Raw genomic sequence first — 24,180 nt, 5'->3', positions numbered from 1 at the left:
ATTCACATTCTCCCTTCCCACCCCAGGCAGCCAATGCTGCCATCTGCCATTGTCCCAAGAGCTTTCCTGTTTGTGACCCTCAGCCTTTGCACACCTTTATTGGTTCCTTACCTTGGAACATCCTCATCTTTCCTCTCAGTTTTGTCCCTTCTAAGAAAAGTTATATGAGACAATCCCCAGAACTCCTGCCTATTTCATTCTTTCATTTATTCATAAACTCAAAAAATATTTACTGAGCATCTACTATATATATACCAGGCATCATTCTAGGCAGCAGAATGAGCAGTGAGCAGGACAGAAAGTCCCTGACCTCAAGGAGCTTACATTCTAGCAGGAGGAGAGACAGAAAACAAGCAAAAGGAAAAAGAATTCGTGTTTGATTATGATTGTGATGAGTTCTATGCAGGAAGTTAAAGCAGAGGAGACCTACAAGAGTGAAGGAGGGCAGGAGTGTTCCTCACTTCTCCCCTTTCCGTAAAGTGCAGACAGGTTGTATTTTCCTGTCTCTATCAGTTTCCCGGGGCTGCCATCACAGAGTACTACAAACTGGGTGGCTTACAACAAAAGAGATTTATTCTCTCACGGTTCTAGAGGCCAGAGTACAAAATCAAAGTGTCGGTGGACCCTGCTCCCTCTGAAGGCTCTAGAGTAGGTTATTTCCTTGCCGCTTCCAGCTTCTGATGGCCCTGGGTGTCCCTTGATGTGTGTCAGCGTAACTATAATTCTGCTTCCATCTTCACAGCTCTTTCTTCCCTCTGTGTCCCTCTGTGTCTTCTCTTTGTCTTGTAAGGATCCCAGTCATTGGATTTAGGGATGACTCTGAAATACAGGATGATAGTATCTCAGAATCCTTAACTAATTACATCTGCAATTACCTTATGTGCTATAAGATCACATTCTGAGGCTCCAGGTGAACGGGAATTTGGGAGAACACTATCCAGTCCACAAGAGTAAGCAGCAAATGGAGAGTGGCTTGCTCTTACCTATGTAAAGCAAATCCTTTTTTTTTTTTGAGACAGAGTCTCGCTCTATTGTCCAAACTGGAGTGCGTGCCGTGACCTCAGCTCACTGCAACCTCCGCCTCCTGGGTTCAAGCGATTCTCCCACCTCAGCCTCCGGAGTAGCTGGGATTATAGGTGCCCGCCACCACACCCGACTAATTTTTGTATTTTTACTAGAGATGGGGTTTTGCCTTGTTGGCCAGGGTGATCTCGAACTCCTGACCTCAGGGGATGCGCCTATCTCGGCATCCCAAAGCGCTGAGATTATAAGCATGAGCCACCGCACCTGGACTATAAAGCAAATCTTAACTTTAAAACTAAATAAAGCATAGAGATTGTGAAGTGAAACTCATTCCTGCCTCTGTGTTTGATCTTTTCTTTTTATTTCTAGAGGTCAAAGGGAGGAGAGAGAATCAGCTCAACAGCAAGAGTGGCTGGTGGGACATCATCATTACACGGCCCCAGAAAGGCCCTGAGTTCTCCGGCTTCCTTCAGTATCACCAGAAGGAGCACATCTGTCACGACATCAGCACTTTCCAGAGCAGTTGGAGCAGAGGGTTTATGGTGACTTGAAGCTCATTTTTTGAAACATCTCTTCGATTTTTCTTGGCTCACACCTGCAACCCCAACACTTTGGGAGGTGAGGTAAGAGGATCACTTAAGCCCAGGAGTTTGAGGCCAGCCTGGGAAACACACTGAGACCTCATCTCTACATAAATTTTTTTAAAAATTAGCCAAATGTGGTGGTGCATGCCTGAAGTTCCAGCTACTCAGGAGGCCAAGGGAGGAGGATCGCTTGGGTCCAGGAGTTCAAAGCTACAGTTAGCCATGATTGTGCCACTGCACTCCAGCCTGGTAACACAGCAAGAGTGAGAAAGAAAGAAAGAGAGAAAGAAAGAAAGAAAGAAAGAAAGAAAGAAAGAAAGAAAGAAAGAAAGAAAGAAAGAAAGAAAGAAAGAAAGAAAGAAGAAAGAAAGAAAGAAAGAAGGAAGGAAGGAAGGAAGGAAGGAAGGAAGGAAGAAAGAGGGAGAGAGAGAGAGAGAAGGAAAGAAAGAAAGAGAAAAGAAAAGAAGAAAGGAAGAAAAATTTTATTCCAAACAAGAGTAAAATATCGTACACAATAATAGTTAGCTGATTGAGCACACTGACTGATCGCAGTGCTAAGAGTTTTTATACACATTATCTTATTTAATCCCCACAACACACTTATGAGGGAGGTAATATTAATATTTCTATTTTATAGATGTAAAAATACACTGAGGCTCAGACAAGAGGTCATATGATCACCCTTACCAATGAATATGCAAGTATCCAGGGACCACCATGGCTGCTAATTTACAAACTGCTGACACGTGGGTAATAATTCTTTAGAGGAATTACATATATCGCAAGGCATTTGTTTATTTCATCTTCTTAAAATTAAGTTTAAAATTTCTACAACACCTATTTTCAACATAATGAGGCTCATGAAAGTGTTTATAAGACTTTTACTTGTTTCTGAGCACTTAATTACTTCATTGATGACTTTTACACATTTTTCCAGTAGTTGTTGGCTTAAAGGTTTAAAAGTTTTTAAAAAACATTAACATGACTAAATGAAGTGTAAGACTTTGAAGAACCATAGAGAAAATGCTTATGAAATAATAGCAAAGCAATAAATAGAGACCCAAACCAACAGAGAACACTGAAGAATGAAAAGAAAAACCAGAAATGAAGGAAGAAGAACAGAATGAGGTGACACGTGTCACAGACAAGTTCCAGCTAGTAAGGAAGAAGCAGGCAGGAAAAGCTCATACTCAGTGAATATGGATTCTACGTGTGAGACCGCAGCATGATACATTAAGGTCAGGAGATCGAGACCATCCTGGCTAACACGGTGAAACCCCGTCTCTACTAAAAATACAAAAAATTAGCCGGGCATGGTGGCGGGTGCCTGTAGTCCCGGTTACCTGGGAGGCTGAGGCAGGAGAATGGCGTGAACCCGGGAGGCAGAGCTTGAAGTGAGCCAAGATTGCGCCACTGCACTCCAGCCTGGGCGACAGAGCGAGACTGTCTCAAAAAACAACAACAACAACAACAAAAAACAGAAGTCAAATCTGGCCAGGTGGAGTGACTCCTGCCTATGATCCCAGCACTTTAGGAGAATGGGGCAGGAGTATTTCTTGAGGCTAGGAGTTCTAGACCAGCCTGGGCAACACAGTGAGATCCCATATCTACAAAAAAATTAGAAAATTAGGTGGGCATGGTGGTGTGCACCTGTAGTCCTAGCCACCTGAGAGCCACCTGGGAGGACTGCTTGCACCGAGGAGTTTGAGGCTGCAGTGAGCCATGATTGCGCTACTGCACTCCAGCCTGGGCTACAGAGCAAGAGCCTATCTCTGAATAAATACATAAGTAAGTAAATAAATAAACACACGTTTTAAAAAAGAACAGGAGTCAACTCCGTTGCAGACACTCATTAGAGTGTCATGATGGAAAGGTTTAGCCCAATCCCAGTGTGACAACTCCCATGAGAGCTGTGTAAGCAACAGAACTGCAGCATTCTGTGGGAGAGTCCACTGAGCACTGGCTTCTGCACCAAAGACACCACTTTTGGTCCCTGTAGTATTTCAGTGTTTCATTTGAGAAAAACATAACTGCTTACTGTGCTTGCAATTAAAACATGAACATAAATAAGGAGCACTAATACCCTTTTTTTGAGACAGGGTCTTGCTCTCTTGCCCAGGCTGGAGCGCAGTAGTGCAATAATGGCCCACTGCAGCCTCTAACTCCTGGGCTCAAGGGATCCTCCCACCTTAGTCTCCTAAGTAGCTGGAGCTACAGACATGCACCATCACACCCAGCTATTAAAAACAATTTTTTATAGAGATGGGGTCTCACTATGTTGCCCAGGGGCTGGTCTGAAACTTCTAGCCTCAAGCCATCCTCCCACTTCAGCCTCCCAAAGCTCTGGGATTACAGGCATAAGCCATGGTGCCCAGATGGCATTAATGCTTTTTTAATACCTGCTCCACCATCCTATGCTAATGTAGAGTGGCTAAGAGTTTCCATTTGCCTTTGACCGGGATGCCTTGAATATTTGGGGTGACGTCTGCTGACACTGAAGCTGGGAGTCCTCTGTTGCTGTGTCTATTTTTGATGTTCTGTTAAGTCTGTTTTCCTTTCTAGTTAAATGCAGTCAGCTTGATTAAATAATCTTCAACCTCCACAATTCAGATAACTGGCAAGATTTTCTTAACTCCTGAAAGTATTTAAGTTTTTTTGTAGGAGTGTTTCTGTGGCAGAACAAAAAAAAAGAAAAGAAAAGAAAAGAAAGAAAAAGAAAATGCACAAATTTCCCCAGAGCGAAGCTTCCTGATTTTAGGTACCTACGCTAATCTACTTTTTTTCTTCTTCTTTTTTTTTTTTTTGAGACAAAATCTCGCTCTGTCTGTTACCCAGGCTGGAGTGCAGTGACACCATCTCGGCTCACTGCAACCTCTGCCCCCCGGATTCAAGTGATTCTCCTGCCTCAGCCTCCTGAGTAGCTGGGATTATAGGTGCCCGCCATCATTCCCGGTTAATTTTTATATTTTTAGTAGAGACGGGGTTTTACCGTGTTGGCTAGACAGGTCTTGAACTCCTGACCTCAAGAGATCCGGCCTCCTCGGGTTCCCAAAGTGCTGGGATTACAAGGGTGAGCCATCGTGCCTGGCCAATAATCTATTTTTTAAGTTTCATTTTGCAAAGAAGAAAGCATTCTACATGATAGGTCATATTAGAATGTATACAAAGCGATATAAAATAAAGCATCCACTTACTACAAGAAGAAAGGAATACTGAGTTAGCAATATCAAACTTTTTTAAAAATTTCACACTATCATAATATCATAATATTTGAAGGATTCTGCTGAGTCACCTTATTCTGAGAGGAGACAGGGTAGCAGAAGACATACATGTAGTCCACTTTCTCTGTTCTGCCCATACCTCCCTTCTAGTGCACAGGCTTGACTTCCAGTTGGAAGCATCTGCATCACTTTGCCTGAGGGCTTCTCTGACAGCTGGAGCCCTCGCTATCCATCTACAAAGCAGCTGGAAGTTCTGGAGACTTAACACTCCCTGGTACCAGCTCTCACCCAACCACTGTTAGGAATGGGAGTATAAATACCCCAGCTCCCTTGCCTCTTGGGTGCAATTAACCTGAGGAGTGTGTCTTACGTTGCTCCCAGAGCCCCAGCAGTGTTATGTCCAGGTATCCATAGTGATAATTTGCCCAGTGACATACCCTTTCCTGCCTTCTCTCATTCCTTATTCTCCACTGGTCTCTTATTCACCTTGTAAATAAACTACTTGCGCTCAAATCCTTGTATTACAGTCAGCTTCTGGAGACATCCAAAAACTAAGACAATGTAAATGTCACTGATGATTCATATTTAAGCTTGAATCCAAAAAAGCTTAATTCCTGTAGATCTGTAAACCTAAGTAATTTTCAGTGTCCTCAATCTTTGGCAAAATTCTCAACTTAAAACAGTCACTTGTGGCTCTTACTAAAATTTAACTGTATCTGTGATGGAAGTGTAAACATTTCCATGCTGTCTTGCTGACCGACTCCTTCACTAAGTATCTCTGGGCGCTGGAAATTATCATCATGCTACCTGATGTTTTAACTGGCACTGCACAAACCAATAGGACAAAGTCTTGCAGTTCAGAAAGCAGTTTAGTAATAACCAGGAAATGAGAGTTAATGATTGTTTGGGACACAAACTTCTTGAGGTTTGCTCACTTCTCTCTCTCTCTCTCTCTCTCTCACTCTCTCTCTCTCTTTCTCCCAAGCACCTCTACTTACTTTTAGACTTAGACAAAATACCACAACACAGGGCCTGGAATCTGACTTCTTGAGTAGCCACCAACACACGGGAAAAGTGGAGAAGCAAGCTCCCTGTAGGGTGAAATCATCCAATAGAAGGGAGGGGATAGAAGCGAGCCAGCCCTCCTCTGCCTCTCTTCCACGGACCCCTTGGAGATGTGGCTCCTCTGCAGAACCCTTCCCCGGAGTCCCCTGTGCCCCACGAAATGGCTCCTGAACCACCTCTGTGTCCTGGGCATGTTGTGAAGCCAGCTCCACCATGCATCACATCTCTTTGTACTGTACGTTTCCTATCTCACTTCCCTTTCATCCCCCCTTGAAACATTTCCGTTTGCACCTCTAAAAAAGTGTCAATACTTTATTAACCGTGCCTCAAGCTCTGCTTTCTACAGCAAGGGTCTCCAACCTCCCAGTACCAGTAGTGGTCCATGGCCTGTTAGTAACCAGGCTGCACAGCAGGAGGCAAGTGAGCATTGCCTCCTGAGCTCTGCCTCCTGTCAGATCAGTGGCAGCATTAGTTAGATTCTCATAGGAGCACGGACCCTACTGTGAACTGCACATGCGAGGGATCTAGGTTGAGTGCTCCTTATGAGAATCTAATGCCCGAAGATCTGAGGTGGAACAGTTGCATCCCACAGCTGGCCCCCCACCCCAGTCCATGATGCCAAAAAGGTTGGGGACTGCCGTTCTAGAGGTTTCAGACAGGCTCTGAGGATGATCCAATCCTTTTGCATGGCTGTTTCATGTTTGTTTTAGGTATGTATTGTCTCCAGAATTAACTTGCAGCAGGCCCACTTTTTCTTCTGGAATATTTCCTTTGGAACACATGTTTACTTGGTTAGATGTATGGCTGGAAGGTCCTTTAGACACTTTAAGAAGGTTTGCAGTAATTCCGACTTTTTTTTTTTTTTTGAGATGGAGCCTCACTCTGTCACCCGGCCTGGAGTAGAGTGGCACCATCTCGGCTCACTGCAACCTCTACATCCCAGGTAAAAGCGACTCTCCTGCCTCAGCCTCCCAAGTAGCTGGGACTACAGGCATGTGCCACCACATCCAGCTAGTTTTTGTATTTTTAGAAGAGACGGGGTTTCATCATGTTGGCCAGGATGGTCTCGATCTCTTGACATTGTGATCCATCCGCCTTAGCCTCCCAAAGTGCTGGGATTACAGGCATGAGCCACCACACCTGGCCATGATTCTGATTTTTAAATCTGACTTCCCTTGCTCAAGTGTTGCCTAGGAGGTTTGGATTGGGACTGATTTCTTAATGGACTCTATTGACAATGGTTTGGATTTTTGCTGAGTCAGCAGGAATCCAGTGGCACTCCAGTTTCAGATGTAAAGTAAGAAAGGGGATGATTAAATGTATTGCGGCAACTTCATGTGGTGAAGTTTAAATAAAGTGAGTTACCAAACAGCAATTTCAAAAACATAAAATGACTCACGCCTCCCTCCACACCCAGGGTGTTATTGGCATCATAAAATGAACCGCATAATTTTTTTCTAATGCAGAGTAAATCTTTACGCTTTATTATTAAATCTCAGCAACCTAAGATTCAGAAACGTTGGTATTATTACCTTGATAATAGCTAATCATCTCCTCCTGCATCCTTTAGATGCTGTTTTCCTCTGCTCTGCCCTGCTGATCCAGTTCTCACTGGGAGGCTAACGCTTGCACCTCCCTGCCCTGTGTGATCATTCTGCAGCCCCAAGCCCTCTCTGTCCCATGGCCCAGCAGTTTTTACCTTCCAATCTTGCCCTTACTACTTGCTTGGAATTAAAGTGTACCTTATTTCATAAAATGATAAGAATAGCAGATAATAGGTTTTGTTCCTTTCTTTCTTTAATAAAAATTAAGTTAGTCCAGGCAAGGTGCCTCAGACCTATAACCCCAACACTCTGGGAGGACAAAGTGGGAGGATTGCTTGAAGCCAGGAGTTTAAAACCAGCCTGGCAACCACAGTGAGACCCCATGTCTATAAAAATGTTTCTTAAAAAATTAGCCAGGCATGGTGGCATGTGTTTGCAGTCCTAGCTACTTGGGAGGCTGAGGCTGAAGTATCATTTCAGCCCAGGAGTTTGAGGCTGCAGTGAGCTATGATTGTGCCACTGCACTGCAGCCTGGGTTCAGAGAGCAAGACTGTGTCTCAAAAGAAAAAAAAATTAAAAGTTACCAACCCTACTCTGTCCTCTTCTTCTTCTTCTTCTTTTTTTTGAGATGGAGCCTCACTTTGTCATGCAGGCTGGAGTGTAGTGGCGTGATCTTGGCTCACTGCAACCTCTGCCTCCCAAGTTCAAGCGATTCTCCTGCCTCAGCTTCCTGAGTAGCTGCGATTACAGGCACACGCCACCATGCCCAGCTAATTTTTTTTGTATTTTTAGTAGAGATGGGGTTTTGCCATGTTGTCCAGGCTGGTCTCGAACTCCTGATCTCAAGTGATCTGCCCACCTCAGCCTCCCAAAGTGCTGGGATTACAGGCATGAGCCACTGTGCCCAGCTTGTCTTCCTTTTTTAAACGAACATTTTATGAGACATTGAAGTCTGACAGTTGCACTTCTCGCTTTCTTCTTCAAACGATGTCTCAGGCATGGGTTTCCACTGCTGTGAACATGCTGGGCTGCCTGTACCCACTGAAGGTTGTTAACTTTGTGACAAGCAGGCTTCCTACAGCTGGTTCAAAATTTGTCTTTTGATGAGAGGCACAGTGTGAATCCCTGTCTCTCAGAATGGTTTTCTGTCTCTCATCAAGGAAGGTGTATGTGAGTTTGAAAACTGAATTTTTCTGCTAAAAGATCTTCTCACTCAAAGGTTGTAGAAATATTGCTGCTGTGAATCTACTCATCTGACAAAGGGCTAATATCCAGAATCTACAAAGAACTCAAACAAATTTACAAGAAAAAAACAAACAACCCCATCAAAAAGTGGGTGAAGGATATGAACAGACACTTCTCAAAAGAAGACATTTATGCAGCCAACAGACACATGAAAAAATGCTCATCATCACTGGCCATCAGAGAAATGCAAATCAAAACCACAATGAGTACAATCTCACACCAGTTAGAATGGCAATCATTAAAAAGTCAGGAAACAACAGGTGCTGGAGAGGATATGGAGAAATAGGAACACTTTTATGCTGTTGGTGGGACTGTAAACTAGTTCAACCATTGTGGAAGACAGTGCGGTGATTCCTCAAGGATCTAGAACTAGAAATACCATTTGACCCAGCCATCCCATGACTGGGTATATACCCAAAGGAATATAAATCATGCTGCTATAAAGACACATGCACACGTACGTTTATTGTGGCACTACTCACAATAGCAAAGACTTGGAACCAACCCCACTGTCCAACAGTGATAGACTGGATTAAGAAAATGTGGCACATATACACTATGGAATACTATGCAGCCATAAAAAATGATGAGTTCATGTCCTTTGTAGGGACATGGATGAAGCTGGAAACCATCATTCTCAGCAAACTATTGCAAGGACAAAAAACCAAACACCGCATGTTCTCACTCATAGGTGGGAATTGAACAATGAGAACACTTGGACACAGGAAGGGGAACATCACACACCGGGGCCTGTTGTGGGGTGGGGAGAGGGGGGAGGGATAGCATTAGGAGATATACCTAATGTAAATGACGAGTTAATGGGTGCAGCACACCAACATGGCACATGTATACATATGTAACAAACCTGCACATTGTGCACGTGTACCCTAGAACTTAAAGTATAATAAAAAAAATTTTTTTTAAAAATTGCTGCTGTGCCTAAAAGACATGCTATTAGAGAATTCTCCCTTACAATTAAATTATACTGGTTTATGGAGTCCAACTATTAGATAAAACAGCAGTACAGTATTCAATCTACCTCTTAAAAATTTGAGATGAACTTGAACTTTGAATGATGGCCATAACATGAGCAAAACATACGACAACTGAGCAATTACAAATAGGCTTTACGTTGTAAGTAAACAAAATTTGACATTTAATTCTTGCACAATCGTATTTTCTACATGGCAGTGGAGAAAGGAGAATAGACACTAGTCTTGTATTTTGTACTGTCAACCTAAATAACAGACAGAGAGAGGCTCTCTAAAAGAAAATTATATTTATTTGGGAATGGGCATTGCAACAGGGATATACATGCCACAGTAAACTTTGTGTGTATTCAGGGAAGTGAAAGAAGGCAAAGTTGTTTTCTGTTTTTTTTTTATTATTTTTTGTTTTGTTTTTTGTTTTGTTTGAGACAAGAGTCTCACTCTATCATCCAGGCTGGAGTGCAGTGGCACGATCTCGGCTCACTGCAACCTCCGCCTCCTGGTTTCAAGTGATTCTCCTGACTCAGCCTCCTGAGTAGCTGGGATTACAGGTGTGCACCACCATGCCCGGCTAATTTTTTGCATATTTAGTAAAGACGGGGTTTCACCATGCTGGCCAGGCTGGTCTCAAACTTCTGACCTCATGATCCGCCTGCCTCGGCCTCCCAAAGTGCCAGGATTACAGGAGAAGACAAAGTTTTTTAAAGAAAAAATAAGAATGATTACATAATTGTATTAAGATAATTATCCTTGGCCACCAGGGTTTATAGCAAGAGTGGCACTAGTCTGAGGTTGAACAGGCAGTTGCTGGGCAGATGTCCTTGCAGAAGTATTTTTTTGTGTGAGTTTGGCCTTTGTGCAAAGTTGTGGTTTTTGCTATCTTTTCTGAGAGTTCTTGTTATCAGGCATTCATGCATGAGCACCCTCCCTTTATGGCCTTCCCAGGCTCTATCTGTCAGGGTTTTTAGCACACATCACTCCATTTTGATTCTGACAACTTTCACAGCAGCCAGCGAGGATGGAAGGAAGAAAGAGTGCTATCAAGGGAAGCAATCCTGGCCAGACTCTTGGACTTCTGCAGGATGGTGGACTTCCTTGGGCCTGGTGGCATCTTCACTTGGGCCTGGAGATGCTGGGGACTCAGGAAGGTGTCCTCTTGGTCCAGCCTCAGGGGATAGGTCACCCACAGCAGGACAGTCCTCAAATCAAGGAGGGACAGGATATCAAGAGACTTCCAAAAGGTACCAAAGACTCACACAAGTTCCCAGGTTCATCAACTCTCCTTTCTCCCTACTTCTTACTTTGCAAATTTTCGAACTTAAAAGTTGAAAAACGTACTACAATTAATACTCATAAACCCTCTACCTAGACTCAACTTAGAGCCATCACCTACACCTATAATAAATCTCCATCTAGATTCAACGATTGCTAACAGGTTCGCCATATTTACTTTCTCTCTCGGGCTTGTTATCCCTCTCTCCGTCTCTCTCACATGTTATTGGGAAATTAGCTGCATGCATCATAATATTGGACTTCTAGTTACTTCAGCAAACATCCCCTAAGAAAAAGAACATTCTCTTGATAACTACAATGGCATTATCATGCCCAGAAGAATTAACAATAATTATATTATGCTACCTAAGAATCACTCCATACTTCAATGTTCCAATAATCGCCAAATGTCTTTTATGGCTGTATCTCTTTTCCATTTTTGAACAAGGATCTGATGGAAGTTAGCACCTTGCTTCTGGGTTTTGTGGCTTCTTGGTCTCTTTTTATTTAAGACAGCCTCCCATTTTTTTCCTATAAATGTTGACTTTTTGAAGAATCCAGGCCAGTTTTCTTGCAGAATGCTTCGTCTCCAGGAAGTATCTAGTGACATATCTTGGTGTAATTTAACTTCTCTGTTCCCTATGTTTCCTATAAACTGTAAATAAGGTCTGAGGCATAGGCTCTGCTTACCCTTCAATGGCATTGAATCTGCTCTCGCTGTAGAACAGTCTCCCACAGTTGCATTCCCAAATTACACAACTCTTTTGAATTTATGATTTGTTATCTAAACAGCACACATTTTAGCTCTCTCTTTGTCATTCCCTGTCTCTGTGAGTGGATTAACTGCATACACTGGGTTGCAAGTCAGGAACACTTCAGGAGTCACTGGAAAACATCATCGATCTTTGCCTCCTCTCACACATTCCACTAACACAAATTAACATGTGGGACTTGGAAGCAAAGGGGAAGATGAGATCCTGGAGAAGTGTCTCTCTGGTTCTTTGTCTGTTTTTGATCTGATCCTGCCCAGTGAGCAGAGAACTTTCCCCACACTTAGGTCCCACATCTGACACCATCAAGTCCAAGCTCCTTCATGGGTGTGGTTGTCTTGAATCCACAGCCACTTTTGGTTGGTAATGTAGAAGCAACTGCAGCTGCACGTACTCTGTATAGTTCTACGACACTGTTAAACCAAGCCTGGGCACCTTGCTTCAAGTCCTGATGCTGAAAGAGTGAGTCTTCCCATGAAAAACAAGTAAGGTAGTAAATCAGATTAAGTAGGTCAAGCCGGTGACAAAAAGAGCTGATTTCAGATGAATCCTGGAGTTAGTAATTCACTGTCACTCAGATGTGGAAGTGAAATACGGATTTTCCACACTAGTATAGCTGGTGTGTCACATGCCAGTTGCAATAACACCAGCCCAATATTGATTGAACACGTGCTATAGGCCAAACATCAGTCTGGTGCATTATGGTCCCACATGAAGCCTCATAACCTGTGAGTTAGGTATGATGATCATCTCTAAAACTGAGGATCAGAGAGGTTATGTAGCTTTCTCTAGGCCACACAGCAATTAATGGGATCAGCTGAGATTTGAACCCCAGCATATCAGGTTATAAGCCTGAGGATTAACCAATATGTTACATGGTGCCTTTTCCATGTGGCCCAAGGAAAAATATCTGGGAAGGAAGAGGCTGCCACTGAGCTGCTCTGGGTCCAGCCCCGTGCAGGTGCAAGACTCCCAACCTACCTGTTGTCTAGTGGCCTGATCTGATGCTCTCTGAGATCCCCGATGGCCACCTTTAAACTCAAGGTAGAGCTGGAGGCATGGGGTTGAGAAGTCATTTGCCTGGGAATTTCCGCCATGTGAAAGGAAGGAAATGAGGCCTCTAAAGATGACTAAGGCATGTGGTGAGCAGCTGGAAATCTGTGCACAGATTGACAGATCCACTGCTCTTCCCTCTTCGTCCTGTGCCCTAGATCTGCTGCTAATTCTATACCTGCTGTGATACCCAATAGGATCATTTAAGGGGCAGATGAGCTGAGATAAAGAGAATGAGCTGACTCTTAATCCATGCCTTAATTATAAACCTCTAAACAGCTGTTAGCCCTGCCAACCCCAAAAAAGTAAAAACAAAAGGCTGCTTTAGGAGGTTGCTCCTCACATGAGCCTGGCTTTGCTCAGGTTGCAATGCCAGGTTAGCATAGGGATGGCAGAGTGTCCCTGCTGTCACCACATCTATGTAATCAGTGTCCTGTGGACAGAGCCAGCAAGAGCAGTGAGAGTCTGAGCTGTGTCTGGATGCCAACATCAATGCTTTTTCATGAGCACACTCGTTTATAAATAAGCCATCTTCTGGTCTACCCTGTTGGATTTTTCTCCAAAGCCACCTGGTTCGTGAAACTAACTGGATGGTGGAAATGGTGAGATCGAGGGACACTTCAATCCACAAAATGTTGCTGAATTCCAGTCCTCTTTTTGTAGTTGCAGGTATGTTTACACAATGTGATTTGCATTATTTTTGCAAAAAGACTGAGATGGGAACGCTTGTGGAAGAAATGCATGTTGAAACAAAAAAGGGCCGGGCGCGGTGGCTCATGCCTATAATCCCAGCACTTTGGGAAGCTAAGGCGAGCAGATCACTTGAGGTCAGGAGTTCGAGAGCAGCCTGACCAACATGGTGAAACCTCGTCTCTACTAAAAATACAAAAATTAGCTGGGCATGGTGGTGCATGCCTGTAATCCTAGCTACCTGGGAGGCTGAGGCATGACAGTTGCTTGAATCCGTGAGGCAGAGGTTGCAGTGAGCCAAGATCGTGCCACTACACTCCAGCCTGGGCAACAAGAGCAAAATTCTGTCTCCAAAAAAAAAAAAAAAAGAAAGAAACAAAAAACACTTTTCTAAACATAACAATTGTCAAAGACTTAAAAATTTAATAAAACCTCGGGTACATGAGGAGGTAGAGAAATAGTCCTTTTGCACAGATTGCTGATAAAATATAAAAACCTCTATGAGGCTGAGCCTGGTGACTGGCACCTGTAATCCCAGCTCTTTGGGAGGCAAATGTGGGTGGATTGCTTGAATCCAGGAGTTGAAGATCAGCCTGGGCAACACGGTGAGACACCATCTGTACAAACAATACAAAAATTAGCCAGGCGTGGTGGCATGTGCCTGTAGTCCCAACTACTTGGGAGGCTGACTTGAGAAGATCACTTGATCCTAGGGAGGTCAAAGCTGCAGTGAACCATGATCATGCCACTGCACTCCAGCCTGGGGACAGAGTGAGACCCTGCCTCAGAAAACCTCTATGAAAAGCATTAGGAAATATCTATTATTTGCATAAGTGTGCAAAAATATATGCATCAAGAATTTTTACTGCAACATTGGCAATTTTTTAAAATCTGGATATAACTTAAATATCAATAGAAACACATATAAAGTACATCTATAAAGACAATACTATGCATCTATTAAAAAGAATCAAGCTGGCTGGGTGCCATGGCTCACAGCTGTAATCCCAGCACTTTGGGAGGCCTGGAGTGGGGTGGATCACTTAGGTCAGGAGTTTGAGACCAGCATGGCCAACATGGTGAAACCCCGTCTCTACTAAAAATACAAAAATTAGAGGGGGGTGGTGGTGGGCGCCTGTATTCCAAGCTACTCAGGAGGCTGAGGCAGGAGAATCACTTGAACTCAGGAGGCAGAGGTTACAGTGAGCCAAGATCATGCCACTGCACTCCAGCCTGCATGACAGAGCGAGACTCCATCTAAAAAAATAATAATAAAAAAAGAATAAAGCAAATCTATATGTGTTGAAATAATATATGCCAAGATATGTTACTAAATACTAAATGATTATTTAAAGGAACATATAATAGTGAATACATATATAAGGCTATGTTGAAATATGTATTTTCAACATTTGTGTACATGGAAAACTCTAGAAGGACATACAAGAAACCATTAACAGTGGTTATTTAGGTCACGGGAGGTATAAGAGAAAAAACTTTTATTTTTTATCTTTTGCATCCTTCTATTTGAAGTGTTTACATGGGCATGTACTTCATTTATAATTTTTTATAACTGACTTCAATTTTTTAGGAAGAGGAACAGTGACAATTCCTGGGTCATACTCAGAATTTCCACGCATCTCTTTTCTAGAGAACAAACCACAAATGGTTCCCAAGGCTAAAGACAAATAGTTGCACAGAAGAGGAAGGAACTTAAGCCATGCCATCCAATAGGGCTTGTTTTCCCACTGTCCTCAAAAGTCCTTCTAGTCTTTTTCATTTGTTGCAGAAAGTTTTATCATGCATTTATAATTGCCGGTTTCCACGGAATTTCTCACGTGTCAAGTGAATCTAATTGGGAGTTCCATTCCGCCGTGGCCCTGGCTCAGCTCCAAGCACCATCAATAATGGGTAGTGGAGGTTGGGGCTGCTGGGCCTCCCTGGACCTCCCCTTTCAAAGGGTTGAAGAACTCTGACACTCAGAAAAGAAGCCCCACTAGTCCCCAGATTGTGCTTCCTGGAGGCCTGTTCACATTGGTTCAAAAGGAAAGCAAGCTTACAGCTGAATGTGTCTGAGAGACAGCAGAGCGTGGTGCAGTGGCCCGAAACATCTCCTGGTTTCCTTTCTGTGATCGGGTAATTGCCTGATTATGTGGCCTGGATGTGCACGGCTCAGTGCATGGCTCAGAGCAGAACGTACCATGGGGTGCGAGTGATGTGTTCTCAACCTCTCTTCAAAAAAACTCTAGGCCAGGCACGGTAGCTCACACCTATAATCCCAGCACTTTGGGAGGCCGAGGCGGGCGGATCACCTGAGGTCAGGAGTTCAAGACCAGCCTGGCCAACGTGGGGAAACCCCATCTCTACTAAAAATACGAAAACTAGCTGGGCATGGTGGCGGGCGCCTGTAATCCCAGCTACTCGGGAGGCTTAGGCAAGAGAATCGCTTGAACCCAGGAGGCTGCAGTGACCCAAGATCATACCACTGCACTCCAGCCTGGGCAACAAGAGCGAAACTATGTCTTGAAAAAAAAAAAAAAAAAAAAAACTCTAGCAGGAGAAATCACTTTTGCCTTAAATTTTGCATTTCAAATATATTCTCTAGTGACCACTGAAACAATTACATATCTTTTTTTTTTTTTTTTTTTTTTTGAGATGGCATCTTTCTCTATTTCCCAGGCTGGGCGTGATCTCAGCTTACTGCAACATCCACCTCCCAGGTTCAAGCAATTCTTCTGCTTGCTTCAGTTTCCCAAGTAGCTGAGACTACAGGTGCTTGCCACCATGCCCAGCTAATTTTTGTATTATTAGTAGAGATGGGGTTTCACCATATTGGCCAGGCTGGTCTCGAACGTCTGACCTCATGATCCACCTGCCTCAGCCTCCCAAAGTGCTGAGATTACAGGCATGAGCCACTGCACCAGCCCTGAAACTATTACATTTCTAAGAGAGGGTTTAATGTTTGCCTTTTCATAGGATTTAACATAATAGTTATAAGTACTAGACAGTGTAACCACATCAGACCAATCTGGTTCAATTTTTATGTAACAGAGTTGTTTTTCAGTTGCCATGACCCCCAGGTCGAAGGTCACATAACCTGAGCATGCCCAGATGAACTAACTGTGCAACCACAGGAGGAACCTAAGTGCTCAGAGGAGCAGAGACTGAATTAAGAAGCACACACCACATGGCAGGACCCACAATCAAATCAGATAGAGCTCTAGTGTCATCGCCTGCCAGGATCCAGTCAGATTGTGCCTCCTGGCATCAACACATTGCAAGATCCAATCAGATTGCACCTCCTCACCCTATGTTTATAAAACCTGACCCAGCCACCAGCTGGAGAGACAGATTTGGGAGTTTCCTCCTGTGTCCTTGCCAGTCAACTTTCTTTTCTCAAAAGCCAGTGCCACGGTATTGGTCTCTATGCACGTTGGGCAGAGAACCCATTGATTGCCCAGCAATAATAGCATTTATATATGTATGTATGTATATATATATATGTGTTTATTGTTTTTGAGACAGGGTCTTGCCCTGTAACCCAGGCAAGAGTGCAGTGGCAGGATCTTGGTTCACTGCAACCTCTGCCTCCTGGGTTCAAGTGATTCTCATGCCTCAGCCTCCCGAGTAACTGGGATTACAGGTGCACACCACCATGCACTGCTGATTTTTTGTATTTTTATTTGAGATGGGGTTTCACCATGTTGTCCTGGCTGGTCTCGAACTCAAGGATTCAAATGATCCACCCACCTTGGCCTCTCAAAGTGCTGCGATTACAGGTATGAGGCACTATGCCTGACCAATAATAGTGTTTATATAAGTGATAAGTCACCTAGGTGACTTTCCAACTCAGGAAAAGGACCAGTTGGAGAAAACAAGGTAATGAGACCAGAGATCTTCAGCCAGGGAAGGGGGACCTTCTGTCCCTGGGAAAAGCCCCTTAACAAGGTCCAATTCCCTTCCTGCCTACTTCCTCCTGTCCAGCCCTCAACCACCCACCCATGGACAGTAGATGTGGGAGAATCAGAATTGAGGTGGGGTTGGGGAGGTGAGTTTTAAAAGCTCTAGGCCAGGTGTGGCAGCTCAGGCCTATAATCCCAGCACTTTGGGAGGCCGAGGAAGGCGGATCACTTGAGGTCAGGAGTTCGAGACCAGCCTGGCCAACATGGTGAAACCCTATCTCTACCAAAAATACAAAAATTAGCCTGGCATTGTGGCAGGCACCTGTGATCCCAGCTATTCAGGAGGCTGAGGCAGGAGAATCGCTTGAACCCGGGAGGCAGAGGTTGCAGTGAGTTGAGATTGTGCCACTGTACTCCAGCCTGGGTGACAGAGCAAGACTAGGTCTCAAAAAATATTAGCCTGGCGTGGTGGTGGGCACCTGTAATCCTAGCCACTTGAGGGGCTGAGGCAGAAGAATCCCTTGAACCTGGGAGGTGGAGGCTACAGTGAGCTGAGATCGCACCACTGCATTCCAGCCTGGGCCACAAGAGGGAAACTCCATCTCAATAAATAAATAAATAAATAAAAGCTCCTGAGGGCCTCATCCTGGTATTCCTTCCCCTCCTCAGAGCCTGCGGTGAAAGCAACTGACAAAACCACTCCCTGTGGGGCTTGGCACTCTGCTTCCCTTTCTTCCTCATAAATATCTCAAAGACTGTTCCTTTCCCCGGACACAGACAGACCAGACAATGTCTCTAAATTCATAGAGCTGGAAGAGAAACCAGGTGAACCTTTCCCCTTCCTTTTGTAAAGCTGTATATGCATTTATGATATTCCAATTTTACTTTGCATGAAACTCCCCAGGTATTACTATGAAAAATGTAAATCCCTGAGCATTTTTCTCAGAGATGCTGACTCCATCGACATTGTGAAGGGTTCAGAAGTCCACATTTAAAATAAGCAGTTCAGGGTATTCAGGAGCACACTCAGGAAAACGCTGACCTCAGCACAAAGGAGTTGCTTAAATGACAACAAATTCATGAATGAACTGATAAACTAACATGGATGCTTATGTTGTTAATATTCTTTAATTTGTACACTTATTTTACATATACTATTTTAAATAAATGATATAGTTCACAATTTTTAAAAGCTTTGTAAAAGTTGTTTTTGTTTTTTTTTTGACTCAGAGTTATGCTCTGTCACCAGGCTGGAGTGCAGCGGCCTGATCTCAGCTCACGGCAACCTCTGCCTCCAGGTTTAAGCAATTCTCGTGCCTCAGCTCCCGAGCAGCTGGGACTACAGGCACCTACCACCACACCTGGCTAATTTTTTTTTTTTTCTTTTTTTTTTGTATTTTAGTTAGTAGAGACAGGGTTTCTCCATGTTGCCCAGGATGGTCTCAAACTCCTGAGCTCAGGCAATCCGCCTGCCTTGGCCTTGAAAGTGCTAGGATTACAGGTGTGAGCCACCGCGCCGGGCCATTTGTAAAAGTTCTTAAGAGTGGTAGATCACAGTGGATAACCTTATAAAACCATCTAACATCAGAATTTCTGGTACTTCCTAGTATGTTACCCTGAGCAAACATTAAGCTCTCTGCATTTCCATTTATTTATGTATAAAATGGGGATGATTATTGCATCCAGTTGTGATGTATATTAAATCAGATTATGCATGCGGAGTGGGTTAGTGTTCACCCCAAATTCATGTCCTTCCAGAAACTCGAACTATTACGTTATTTGGAAATAAGGTCTTGATAGACATACTTATTTAAGATGTGATCCTATCAGATTAGGGTTGGCCCTAAACTTAATGACTGGTGTCCTCATAAGAAAAGGGGAGGACACACACAGAGATGTCCACATACACAAAGAAGAAGGTCATGTGATGAAGGAGGCAGCAGACTGGAGTGAAGCAGCCACAAGCTGAAGAATACCAAGCAGGGTGGCCACTACCAGACGCCAGAAGAGACGAGGAAGGATTCTTCTCTAGAGCCCTCAGAAGGGCCATGGCTCTGCCGACACCTGGATTTAATTTGGTTTTCACTGATTTTTATTGATTAATTGATTGATACAGGGTCTTGCTCTGTCACCCAGGCTGGAGTGCAGTGACATGATCACAGCTCACGGTAGCTTTGCACTTGGGCTCAGGTAATCCTCCGATCTCAGCCTCCTGAGTAGCTGGGACTACAGGTGCATACCATCATGCCTGGCTCATTTTTAATTTTTAATTTTTATTTATTTATTTATTTATTTTGAGATGGAGTCTCACTCTGTCACCAGGCTGGAGTGCAGTGGCACTATCTCGGCTCACTGCAACCTCCGCCTCCTGGGTTCAAGCGATTCTCCTGCCTCAGCCTCCCCAATAGCTGGGATTACAGGCATGTACCACCATGCCCAGCTAATTTTTGTATTTTTAGTAGAGATGAGTTTTCACCATGTTAGCCAGGATGATCTCGATCTCTTGATCTCGTGATCCGCCTGCGTGGGCCTCCCAAAGTGCTGGGATTACAGGCGTGAGACAGGTTTTCTCTCCGTTGACCAGGCTGGTCTTGAACTCCCAGCCTCAAGCAATCGTCCCACATTGGCCTCCCAAAGCGCTGGGATTACAGGTGTGAGCCACTGTGCCCGGCCTGACACCTTGACTTTATATTCTAGCCTCCAGGACTACAAGAGAACAAATTTCTGTTGTTTAAAGCCACCTAATTTGTGACACTTTCTTACAGCAGTCATAGGGATCTAATACAGCAGGTAAATATTTAACCTGGTCCTAAAAGAAAAAAAAAATGTTTAACCTGGTCCTTGGCACGGAGAAGACACTCACTAATAATTAGCAATTTTGTTAGGTAAATGCAAACTTCTGCACCAGTTACTCTAACTTGAATCTTTCTCCCTTGCAGTTCTAGTTCTACCCAATATTCAAACTAGTGCTTCCTACATCCCATTTTACCTTACATTACAGTTGTGTGAGTGTTTAGCTCTCCTTCTGGCCTACAAGTTCCAGGCGATGGAAACACGAAGCCTTATTCAGTTTCTGTGTTTATGACAGCCCCAAGCACTGCAGTAAGAAATATTTGAGTGCTTACTAGGGATTGAGAGTAGCACTAGGCATGGGAGTTATAAAAGATGATTATGTTACTGTCTCTGCCCTTCAGAAGCTGGAAGGTTTGGGGGAAGGGTGATGGACAAATGAGTCACTGTGGGACTCCGGTAAATGCTGTAACAGCTGGGGTGAGAGCCAGAGGAGCAGAGCTGACTCACCCTCAGGTGAGTGCACAGGTGAGACTTCACCGAGGAGGCCACTTTTCAGCTGAGGTATAAAGTGTTACAAGCAGAGTTCCCTTGGTGGAGAAACAAGAGCTCGCCGGGGTTCCAGGCATGTGCAAAGACCAGAGTGTGATGGCCCAGTGGGCACCACTGAGGAGTTTCAACTCTGTCCTGCAGAAATAAGAAGAAACCTCAAGTGTAATCACATTTAAATAGATTCTTCTGGGGCAAGGCCAACTGTCATTCCTTGAAGGAAGCGCTTACTGAAAAGCCTCAACACACCAGGCATTGTCTGGTTGGCTGCTGGTTTGTTTGGGGTCATCCCCTCTTTCCTGAGTCCTTGAGTCACTCTGAAATCAAAGGGTAGCTCCTGAAACTTCTCATGAGCTGTGCCACGGTGATATTAGGACAGGAATTGGGGGTGGAAGTGAAGAACTGAGTGGGCAGGAAGGTTCTGGAAGAGCCCAGCAGAAATAGGACATGATTTGGGGGCCTAGAGAGAAAAAGTAGTGAGCAGAAGAGAAAAAGAGGGCAAATGAAGGTAAAAGTTCACTTCTCTCTCTGGGAACTTGGAAAAGACTTGGCCCTCCTCTGAGAAGTGGGCTGGGCAAGAATGAGCTGCTCAAATCCCTAGGAGTTCTGGAAAGGTGGGGGAATAAGAGATGACAGCCTGAGAAATCAAACCAGGGCTGAGAAGAGGAGGGAAAGTCTCTCAACTAAGAGCTGAAACAGAATTCCTAGCTTGTCTCATGACTCAGCACTAACAATGAGGTCTCAAGATGGGTGAGAGAGTGACACTGGCCAGGTCTCCCACCAAGTTGGCAGGGCATCGACAGAGGAGAGCCTGTTTTGCAGACTGAGATTTCCCATAAATTGTTACTCTTTATATGTATTTTACTCACAATTTGACTAATCAACTTTATCAAAGTAAAATTTTAATGCAATAAAATACCACCATTTAAAATGTATGCTTGTAATCCCAGCACTTTGGGAGACTGAGGTAGGAGGATTGCTTGCAGCCAGGAGTTCAAGACCAACTTGGGCAACATAGCAAGACACCGTCTCTACAAAAAAAAAAAAAAAAAAAAAAAATTATTTTAAATTATCCCTGCATGATGGTGCACCCCTGTAGTCTTAGCTACTCAGGAGGCTGAGACAGGAGGCTCCCTTGAGCCAAAAAGTTCAAGGTTGCAGTAAGCCACACATGACAATGTGAGACTCTGTCTCAAAAAAAAAATGTACATTTGATGAGTTCTGACAAGTGTATACACTCAAGTAAGCCACCGCTACAGTCAAGACGCAGAACAGTTCCCTCACCCCAGAAAATTCCCTTGTGTTGCTTCCCAGCCAATTCCCCTCCCACTCCCAGCTCCAGGCAACCCCTGATCTGCTTTCCGTCCATGCAGATTAGATTTGTCTTTTCGGGAATTTCATGTAAATGAAATCATACATTACGCAGTCTTTTGTCGACTTGGCTTCTTTCACTCAGCATAATGTTTTCGAGATCCACCCATGTCACTGTGTACATCAGTAGTTTGTTCTGTTTTTCAAGGCTAACATTTCATTGTATGAATATAGCTCAGTTTGTTTATTCACCTGCTGATGAAATTAGGGTTGTTTCCACTTTTTGGCTATTATGAATTAAGCTTCTATGAACATTTGTCTGCACGTCTCTCTGTGGATATGTTTTCATTTCTCTTTGGTAAATATCAGGAGTAGAATTGCTAGATGTATTTCTTAAAGTGTATCATTAACTTTTCCATAATAGTATTTCACAATGTGAGTTTCCCACCACCAACGTCCACGAGGTCCATTACTCTATATTCTTGCCAACACTGGCTTTGAACTTGATATGTCCTTTTAATTTTAAACATTTTAATGGGATGTATCAATGAAAAGAGTCAAACTCTGTAAAATATTTAAAGAGATTTATTCTGAGCCAAATATGAGTGACCATGGCCCCTGACACAGCACTCAGGAGGTCCTGAGAACATGTGCTCAAGGTGGCCAGGGTACAGCTTGGTTTTATATATTTTAGGGAGGCATGAGACATCAATCAAATAATTCAGAAATAACATTGGTTTGGTTCAGAAAGGCGGGACAACTCAAAGCAGGGGGCAGCTTCCAGGCTATAGGTAAATTTAAAAACGTTTTCTGATTGACAATTGGTTGAGTTTGTCTAAAGACCTGGGATCAATAGAAAGGAAATGTTCAGGTTAAGATAAAAGACTGTGGAGACCAAGGTTCCTTTGAAGTCTCATAGTGGCTGCCCTTAAAGACAATAGATGACAAATGTTTCCTATTCAGATCTTTAAAAGGTGCTAGACATTTAGTTAATATCTTCAGGATTGGGAGGGCCTGGAAGAAAAAGATCTAGCTATGTTAATAGAGATTCTTTACAGATGCAGATTTTCCCTCACAAAGGACGGCTTTGCAGGGCCTTTTCAAGACATGGCAGAAAAACATGGTTTGCGATTAAATATTTTTATTTTTTTCCTTGTCTCATAACGTTATGCCAGAGTCAGATTGGAAAGTGAGTCACTATGTATAGGGTCAAATAAAACCCATCTGATGAGAATTATGGTTTGTGGGATGACTCTCCAGACCCCTTAGATAGGAATCTGGGCAAGATAAAAACATCTGATCTTAGTCCTCAGATGTAATGTGTACTGGTTTCTCTTGTACTTTTAATTTGCGTTTTCCTGAAGATAATATTGAGCATCTTCTCATGTGCTAATTCGTCATTCACATAGCATCTTGTATGGAGTATCTGTTCAAATCTTTTGCTTTCCGTTTTTTTTGAGACGTCTTGCTGTCACCCAGGCTAGAGTGCAGTGGTGCAATCTTGGCTCACTGCAATCTCTGGCTCCCAGGTTCAAGCGATTCACCTGCCTCAGCCTCCTAAGTAGCTGGGATTACAGGCACCCGCCACCACGCCCAGCTAATTTTTGTATTTTTAGTAGAAACGGGGTTTCACCATCTTGGCCAGGCTTGTCTTGAACTCCTGACCTTGTGATCCACCCCCGCCTCGGCCTCCCAAAGTGCTGGGATTACAGGCGTGAGCCACTGCACCAGGCCTCTTTTGCTCATTTTTATTGGATTGTTTGCTATTATTAAATTCCACAAGTTCTTAAATATTCTAGATACAATACTTTTGTCATACCTATTACAAATACATCCATATGACCAGCACTATGAAAAGACTATCATTTCCCCAATTACCTTGGCATCTTTGTAAAAACTCAATTATCTTCATATGTGTGGGTCTATTTCTGGGCTCTCTAATCTGTTTCTTTGATCTGCATATCTAGTTATACATCAATACCAGATATCTTAATCCCCATAGCTTTATAGTAAGTCTTATAATTAGGTAGTATAAATCCTCCAACTTTGCTCTTTCACTTCAGAATTGTTTCTCTCAGCAACATCTTGTAGTTTTCATTGTTTGAGTGTTGCATAAATCTTTATCTTGTTTAATTTGGCCCAGAGTACTTCATGGATTTTAATGCTACTGTA

This window comes from Pongo pygmaeus, chromosome 8 (genome assembly GCF_028885625.2).
Source record: "Pongo pygmaeus isolate AG05252 chromosome 8, NHGRI_mPonPyg2-v2.0_pri, whole genome shotgun sequence".
Classification (NCBI taxonomy): Eukaryota; Metazoa; Chordata; class Mammalia; order Primates; family Hominidae; genus Pongo; species Pongo pygmaeus.
This window is presented reverse-complemented; position numbering follows the sequence as displayed.